This window comes from Aegilops tauschii, chromosome 1 (genome assembly GCF_002575655.3).
Source record: "Aegilops tauschii subsp. strangulata cultivar AL8/78 chromosome 1, Aet v6.0, whole genome shotgun sequence".
NCBI classification, from domain to species: Eukaryota; Viridiplantae; Streptophyta; class Magnoliopsida; order Poales; family Poaceae; genus Aegilops; species Aegilops tauschii.
In genome coordinates, this window is record NC_053035.3 from 234,624,671 (window position 1) to 234,634,529 (window position 9,859).

The window sequence follows — 9,859 nt, forward strand, 5'->3', positions numbered from 1 at the left end:
CTACGATATGATCGAGGTGGATTATGGTGGAGGAGGGCACCGCACAGGGCTTGGAACAATCAACTTGTGTGTCTTGGGGTGCCCCCCTGCCCCCGTATATAAAGGAGCAAGGGGGGAGGCCGGCCGGCCCTTGCAGGGCACGCTAGGAGGAGGAGTCCTCCTCCTAGTGGGAGTAGGACTCCCCTTTCCTAGTCCCACTAGGAGGGGGAAGGAAGGAGTGGGAGAGGGGAAAGGCAAGGGGGGCGCCGCCCCCCCCCCCTTTCCTTGTCCTATTTGGACTCAAGGGGAGGGGGCACATGGCCTGCCCTGGCCGGCCCCTCTCTTTCCACTAGGGCCCAACAAGGCCCATTAACCCCTGGGGGGTTCCGGTAACCCCCCGGCACTTGGGTAAAATCCCGATTTCACCCGAAACTATTCCGATGTCCAAATATAGGCTTCCAATATATCAATCTTTATATCTCGACCATTTCGAGACTCCTCGTCATGTCCGTGATCATATACGGGACTCCGAACTACCTTCGGTACATCAAAACACATAAACTCATATTACCGACCGTCTCCGAACTTTAAGCGTGCGGACCCTACGGGTTCAAGAACTATATAGACATGACCGAGACTCATTTCCGGTCAATAACCAATAGCGGAACTTGGATGCTCATATTGGCTCCTACATATTCTACGAAGATCTTTATCGGTCAAACCGCATAACAACATACGTTGTTCCCTTTGTCATCGGTATGTTACTTGCCCGAGATTCGATCATCGGTATCTCAATACCTAGTTCAATCTCCTTACCGGCAAGTCTCTTTACTCGTTCCATAATACATCATCCTACAACTAACTCATTAGTTTCATTGCTTGCAAGGCTTAAAGTGATGTGCATTACCGAGAGGGCCCAGAGATACCTCTCCGACAATCGGAGTGACAAATCCTAATCTCGATCTATGCCAACCCAACAAGTACCTTCGGAGACACCTGTAGAGCACCTTTATAATCACCCAGTTACGTTGTGACGTTTGGTAGCACACAAAGTGTTCCTCCGGTATTCGGGAGTTGCATAATCTCATAGTCATAGGAACATGTATAAGTCATGAAGAAAGCAATAGCAATATACTGAACGATCAAATGCTAAGCTAACGGAATGGGTCAAGTCAATCACATCATTCTTTAATGATGTGATCCCGTTAATCAAATGACAACTCATGTCTATGGTTAGGAAACTTAACCATCTTTGATTTAACGAGCTAGTCAAGTAGAGGCATACTAGTGACACTCTGTTTGTCTATGTATTCACACATGTACTAAGTTTTCGGTTAATACAATTCTAGCATGAATAATAAACATTTATCATGATATAAGGAAATATAAATAACAACTTTATTATTGCCTATAGGGCATATTTCCTTCAGTCTCCCACTTGCACTAGAGTCAATAATCTAGTTCACATCGCCATGTGATTTAACACCAATGGTTCACATCACCATGTGATTAACAGCCATAGTTCACATAGCCATGTGGCCAACGCTCAAAGGGTTTACTAGAGTCAGTAATCTAGTTCACATCGCCATGTGATTAACACCCAAAGAGTATTAAGGTGTGATCATGTTTGCTTGTGAGAGAAGTTTAGTCAACGGGTCTGCCAAATTCAGATCCGTATGTATTTCGCAAATTTCTATGTCTACAATGCTCTGTACGGAGCTACTTTAGCTAATTGCTCCCACTTTCAATATGTATCCAGATTGAGACTTAGAGTCATATGGATCAGTGTCAAAACTTGCATCGACCTAACCCTTTACGATGAACCTTTTGTCACCTCCATAATCGAGAAACATATCCTTATTCCACGAAGGATAATTTTGACCGATGTCGAGTGATCTGCTCCTAGATCACTATTGTACTCCCTTGCCAAACTCAGTGTAGAGTATACAATAGATCTGGTACACAGCATGGCATACTTTATAGAACCTATGGCTGAGGCATAGGGAATGACTTTCATTCTCTTACTATCTTCTGCCGTGGTCGGGCTTTGAGTCTTACTCAACTTCACACCTTGTAACACAGGCAAGAACTCTTTCTTTGATTGTTCCATTTTGAACTACTTCAAAATCTTGTCAAGGTATGTACTCATTGAAAAAACTTATCAAGCGTCTTGATCTATAGATCTTGATGCTCAATATGTAAGCAGCTTCACCGAGGTCTTTCTTTGAAAAACTCCTTTCAAAAACTCCTTTATGCTCTCCAGAAAATTCTACATTATTTCCAATCAACAATATGTCAATCACATATATTTATCAGAAATGTTGTAGTGCTCCCACTCACTTTCTTGTAAATACAGGCTTCACCGCAAGTCTGTATAAAACTATATGCTTTGATCAACTCATCAAAGCTTATATTCCAACTCCGAGATGCTTGCACCAGTCCATAGATGGATCGCTGGAGCTTTCACATTTTGTTAGCACCTTTAGGATCGACAAAACCTTCTGGTTGCATCATATACAACTCTTCTTTAAGAAATCCATTAAGGAATGTAGTTTTGACATCCATTTGCCAGATTTCTTAAAATGTGGCAATTTGCTAACATGATTCGGACAGACTTAAGCATCGCTACGAGTGAGAAAATCTCATCATAGTCAACACCTTGAACTTTGTCAAAACCTTTTTCGACAAGTCTAGCTTTGTAGATAGTAACACTACTATCAGCGTCCGTCTTCCTCTTGAAGATCTATTTATTTTCTATGGCTTGCCGATCATCGGGCAAGTCAACCAAAGTCCATACTTTGTTCTCATACATGGATTCCATCTCAGATTTCATGGCATCAAGCCACTTCGCGGAATCTGGGCTCATCATCGCTTGCTCATAGTTCGTAGGTTCGTCATGGTCAAGTAACATGACCTCCAGAACAGGATTACCGTACCACTCTGGTGCGGATCTCACTTTGGTTGACCTACGAGGTTCGGTAGTAACTTGATTTGAAGTTTCCATGATCATCATCATTAGCTTCCTCACTAATTGGTGTAGGAGTCACAGGAACAGATTTCTGTCATGAACTACTTTTCAATAAGGGAGCAGGTACAGTTACCTCATCAAGTTCTACTTTCCTCCCACTCACTTCTTTCGAGAGAAACTCCTTCTCTAGAAAGTATCCATTCTTAGCAATGAATGTCTTGCCCTCGGATCTGTGATAGAAGGTGTACCCAACTGTCTCCTTTGGGTATCCTATGAAGACACATTTCTCTGATTTGGGTTCGAGCTTATCAGGTTGAAGCTTTTTCACATAAGCATCGCAACCCCAAACTTTAAGAAACGACAACTTTGGTTTCTTGCCAAACCACAATTCATAAGGTGTCGTCTCAATGGATTTAAATGGTGCCCTATTTAACGTGAATGCAGCCGTCTCTAATGCATAACCCCAAAACGATAGTGGTAAATCGGTAAGAGACATCATAGATTGCACCATATCTAATAAAGTACAGTTACGATGTTCGGACACACCATACGCTGTGGTGTTCCAGGTGGCGTGAGTTGCGAAACTATTCCACATTTTTCAAATGAAGACCAAACTCGTAACTAAAATATTCTCCTCCACGATCAGATCGTAGAAACTTTATTTTCTTGTTACGGTGATTTTCCACTTCACTCTGAAATTATATGAACATTTTCAAATGTTTCAGACTTATGTTTCATCAAGTAGATATACCCATATTTGCTCAAATCATCTGTGAAGATCAGAAAACAACGATACCCTCCGCGAGCCTCAACACTCATTGGATCGCATACATCAGTATGTATTATTTCCAATAAGTCAGTTGCTCGCTCCATTGTTCCGGAGAACGGAGTCTTAGTCATCTTGCCCATAAGGCATGGTTTGCAAGCATCAAGTGATTCATAATCGAGTGATTCCAAAATCCCATCAGCATGGAGTTTCTTCATGCGCTTTACACCAATATGACCTAAACGGCAGTGCCACAAATAAGTTGCACTATCATTATTAACTTTGCATCTTTTGGCTTCAATATTATGAATATGTGTATCACTACGATCGAGATCCAACAAACCATTTTCATTGGATGTATGACTATAGAAGGGTTTTTTTCATGTAAATAGAATATCAATTATTCTCTAACTTAAATGAATAACCGGATTGCAATAAACATGATCAAATCATATTCATGCTCAACGCAAACACCAAATAACACTTATTTAGGTTCAACACTAATCCCGAAAGTATAGGGAGTGTGCGATGATGATCATATCAATCTTGGAACTACTTCCAACACACATCGCCATCTCGCCCTTAACTAGTTTCTGTTCATTCTGCAACTCCCGTTACGAGTTACTACTCTTAGCAACTGAACCAGTATCAAATGCCGAGGGGTTGCTATAGACATTAGTAAAGTACACATCAATAACATGCATATCCAATATACCTTTGTTCACTTTGCCATCCTTCTTATCCGCCAAGTATCTAGGGCAGTTCCACTTCCAGTGACCATTTCCTTTGTAGTAGAAGCACTCAGTTTCAGGCTTGGGTTTAGCTTTGGGCTTCTTCACGGGAGCAGCAACTTGCTTGCCGTTCTTTTTGAAGTTCCCCTTCTTCCCTTTGCCCTTTTCTTGAAACTAGTGGTCTTGTCAACCATCAACACTTGATGCTTTTCTTGATTTCTACCTTCATCGATTTCAGCATCACGAAGAGCTTGGGAATCGTTTCCGTTATCCCTTGCATATTATAGTTCATCATGAAGTTCTAGTAACTTGGTGATAGTGACTAGAGAACTCTGTCAATCACTATCTTATCTGGAAGATTAACTCCCACTTGATTCAAGTGATTGTAGTACTCAGACATTCTGAGCACATGCTCACTAGCTGAGCTATTCTCCTCCATCTTGTAGGCAAAGTACTTGTCAAAGGTCTCATACCTTTCGACATGGGCATGAGTCTGAAATACTAATTTCAACTCTTGGAACATCTCATATGCTCCGTGGCGTTTCAAAAACGTCTTTGAAGCCCTGATTCTAAGCCGTAAAGCATGGTGCACTAAACTATCAAGTAGTCATCATATCGAGCTTGCCAAACGTTCATAATGTCTGCATTTGCTCCTGCAATCGGTCTGTCACCTAGCGGTGCATCAAGGACATAATTCTTCTGTGCAGCAATGAGGATAATCCTCAGATCACGGATCCAATCCGCATCATTTCTACTAACATCTTTCAACTTAGTTTTCTCTAGGAACATATCAAAAATAAAACAGGGGACCTAAACGCGAGCTATTGATCTACAACATAGATATGCTAATACTACCAGGACTAAGTTCATGATAAATTAAAGTTCAACTAATCATATTATTTAAGAACTCCCACTTAGATAGACATCCCTCTAATCATCTAAGTGATCACGTGATCCATATAAACTAAACCATGTCCGATCATCACGTGAGATGGAGTAGTTTTCAATGGTGAACATCACTATGTTGATCATATCTTCTATATGATTCACGCTCGACCTTTCACTCTCCAGTGTTCCGAGGCCATATCTGCATATGCTATGCTCGTCAAGTTTAACCTGAGTATTCTGCGTGTGCAAAACTGGCTTGCACCCGTTGTATGTGAACGTAGAGCTTATCACACCCGATCATCACGTGGTGTCTCGGCACGACGAACTTTCGCAACGGTGCATACTCAGGGAGAACACTTATACCTTGAAATTTAGTGAGAGATCATCTTATAATGCTACCGTCGAACTAAGCAAAATAAGATGCATAAAAGATAAACATCCCATGCAATCAATATAAGTGATATGATATGGCCATCATCATCTTGTGCCTTTGATCTCCATCTCCAAAGCACCATCATGATCACCATTGTCACCGGCGCGACACCTTGATCTCCATCGCAGCATCATTGTCATCTCGCCAACTATTTCTTCTACGACTATCGCTACCGCTTAGTGATAAAGTAAAGCAATTACATGGTGATTGCATTTCATACAATAAAGCGACAACTATATGGCTCCTGCCAGTTGCCGATAACTTGGTTACAAAACATGATCATCTCATACAATAAAATTTAGCATCACGTATTGACCATATCACATCACAGCATGCCCTGCAAAAACATGTTAGACGTCCTCTACTTTGTTGTTGCAAGTTTTACGTGGCTGCTACTGGCTGAGCAAGAGCCGTTCTTACCTACGCATCAAAACCACAACGATATTTCGTCAAGTATGTGATGTTTTAACCTTCACAAGGACCGGGCGTAGCCACACTCGATTCAACTAAAGTTGGAGAAACTGACACCCGCCAGCCACCTGTGTGCGAAGCACGTCGGTAGAACCAGTCTCGCGTAAGCGTACGCGTAATGTCGATTCGGGCCGCTTCATCCAACAATACCACCGAATCAAAGTATGGCATGCTGGTAAGCAGTATGACTTGTATCGCCCACAACTCACGTGTGTTCTACCCGTGCATATAATATTACGCATAAACCTGGCTCTGATGCCACTGTTGGGGAACGTAGTAATTTCAAAAAAAATCCTACGCACACGCAAGAAGAGGGGAGAGTGTCGTCCACGTACACACAAGTTGTCATTTGATGCATAGCAACGACAGGGGAGAGTGTCGTCCACGTACCCTCGTAGACCATAAGCGGAAGCGTTATGAGAACGCGGTTGATTTAGTCATACGTCTTCGCGATCTGACCGATCCAAGTACCGAACGCACGGCACCTGCGAGTTCAGCACACGTTCAGCTCAATGACGTCCCACGAACTCCGATCCAGCAGAGCTTCGCGGGAGATTTCCGTCAGCACGACGGCGTGATGACGGTGATGATGTTGCTACCGACGCAGGGCTTCGCCTAAGCACCGCTACGATATGATCGAGGTGGATTATTGTGACGCCCCCGATTTGACCGTACACTAATCATGCACGCAAATGTGTACGACCAAGATCAGGGACTCACGGGAAGATATCACAACACAACTCTAAAACATAAATAAGTCATACAAGCATCATAATACAAGCCAGGGGCCTCGAGGGCTCGAATACAAGTGCTCGATCACAGACGAGTCAGCGGAAGCAACAATATCTGAGTACAGACATAAGTTAAACAAGTTTGCCTTAAGAAGGCTAGCACAAACTGGGATACAGATCGAACGAGGCACAGGCCTCCTGCCTGGGATCCTCCTAACTACTCCTGATCGTCGTCAGCGGGCTGCACGTAGTAGTAGGCACCTCCAGTGTCGTAAGTGTCGTCGTCGACGGTGGCGTCTGACTCCTGGACTCCAACATCTGGTTGTGACAACCAGATATAAAAGAAAAGGGGGGGAAAGAGGGAAAGAAGCAACCGTGAGTACTCATCCAAAGTACTCGCAAGCAAGGAGCTACACTACATATGCATGGGTATATGTGTAAAGGGGCATATCAGTGGACTGAACTGCAGAATGCCAGAATAAAAAGGGGGATAGCTAGTCCTGTCGAAGACTACGCTTCTGGTCATCTCCATCTTGCAGCAGGTAGAAGAGAGTAGATTGAAGTCCTCCAAGTAGCATCGCATAGCATAATCCTACCCGGCGATCCCCTCCTTGTCGCCCTGTTAGAGAGCGATCACCGGGTTGTATCTGGCACTTGGAAGGGTGTATTTTATTCAGTATCCAGTTCTAGTTGTCATAAGGTCAAGGTACAACTCCGGGTCGTCCTTTTACCGAGGGACACGGCTATTCGAATAGATAAACTTCCCTGCAGGGGTGCACCACATAACCCAACACGCTCGATCCCATTTGGCCAGACACACTTTTCTGGGTCATGCCCGGCCTCGTAAGATCAACACATCGCAACCCCACCTAAGCACAACAGAGAGGTCAGCACGCCGGTCTAACCCTATGCGCGCAGGGGTCTGGGCCCATCGCCCTATGCACACCTGCACGTTGCGTACGCGGCCGGAAGCAGACCTAGCCTAGTGGCGTTCCAGTCCAATCCGGCGCGCGCCACTCAGTCGCTGACGTCAAGAAGGCTTCGGCTGATACCACGACGCCGGGATACCCATAACTACTCCCGCGTAGATGGCTAGTGCGTATAGACCAAATGGCCAGACTCAGATCAAATACCAAGATCTCGTTAAGCGTGTTAAGTATCCGCGAACGCCGACCAGGGCCAGGCCCACCTCTCACCTAGGCGGTCTCAACCTGCCCTGTCGCTCCGCCACAAAGATCCACTTGCGGGTACTCCTACGAGCCGACCCGACTTTAGTCATCACATGTGTCATGTATGTAGTATATAAGTATATACCCGTGATCACCGCCCAGGTGATCACGGCCCGATAGTATAGCACAGCAGACGGACAAGAATGTAGGGCCACTGATGGAAAACTAGCATCCTATACTAAGCATGTAGGATTGCAGGTAAAGGTATCAACAGTAGTAGCAAGGGTAGGCTATGCATCAGGATAGGATATCGAAAAGCAGTAACATGCTACACTACTCTAATGCAAGCAGTATAGAGAAGAATAGGCGATATCTGGTGATCAAGGGGGGGGGGGGCCTTGCCTGGTTGCTCTGGCAAGTAGGAGGGGTCGTCAACTCCGTAGTCGAACTGGGCAGCAGCAGTGTCGGTCTCGTAGTCTACCGGAGAGAAGAGGGGGGAAGAAACAGTAAATACAATGCAAACATAAGCATGACGATGCGTGACATGACAATGAGCGGTGCTAGGTGTGCCCTAACGCGACAGTAGGTGGTACCGGCGAAGGGGGGGGGGGGACATCCGGGAGGTATTCCCGATGTTTCGCGTTTTCGGACAGACGGACCGGAGGGGGAAAGTTGCTAGTTCGATAGGTTAGGGAGGTGTGGTGGACGAACGGACTGCGTATTCGGATTCGTCTCGTCGTTCTGAGCAACTTTCATATAGAAAACATTTTCATCCGAGTTACGGTTTAAAAGATATGAATTTTCAAAGATTATTTGAATTTCTGGAATTATTTAATTAACAGAAAAAGGGATATGACGTCAGCATGACGTATGAGTGACGTCAGCGGTCAACTGGTCAAAACTGACACGGGGGACCCACCTGTCATAGACAGTGGGTTAAACAGAAGATTAAACTAATTAATTTTTAGTTAATTAACTACTGGGCCCACCTGTCAGTGAGTGATTAAGTTAATTAATTATTTTTGTTTATAAAACATTTTCTTTTCTCTTTTTTTTTTAAATTTTGCGGCGGGGCCCGCATGTCAGTGACTGGGCCTGCCCAGTCAGCAGTTGACTGGGTCAACCCAGTCAACTGGGGCCCGTGGGGGCCACTGGCAGGGGTACTGGGGTGGCCCCAGGCCAGCCACGTCGGCGGCCGGCGCCGGAGCAACGCCGGCGACCAAACGCACGGCGGCGCGGCTCGGGAGGGGTACGGGTTTCACGTACAGGGGGTCTTCGGGGGCGTGGCTGGGCGCGTTCGACGCGGCTCGGCGTCGCGCGTCCAACGGCGGTGGCCGGAGGGGCTGGAACGGCCGGGGGCGAGCGCTACGAGCTCGCCGGCGGCGAGGTGCTACGGGTGCCCGACGGAAACGCGGCTACGGCGGCCTATCGAGCAAGCGGAGGGGCTGGGGGGCATCTATGGACGGTGGGGAGTGCAACGGGCTTGAGCCCGTGACCAAAAGGTCACCGGAGACCCGCCGACGGCGAGCTCCGCGGCGCGGCGTTCGGGCGCGCGTGGGGGAGCAGCTACGGAGCGCGGGCGAGCTAACGGAGAGGGGGAGGAGAAGGAGAGGCTCACTGCGAGGCTGTAGGGGGACGGCAGCGTGCTCGGGGAGGCTCGAGGCGGCGAAACGGGGCGGCGATCGTCAGCGGCCGAAGGTTGAAGACGAGCTCGTTGCGGCCG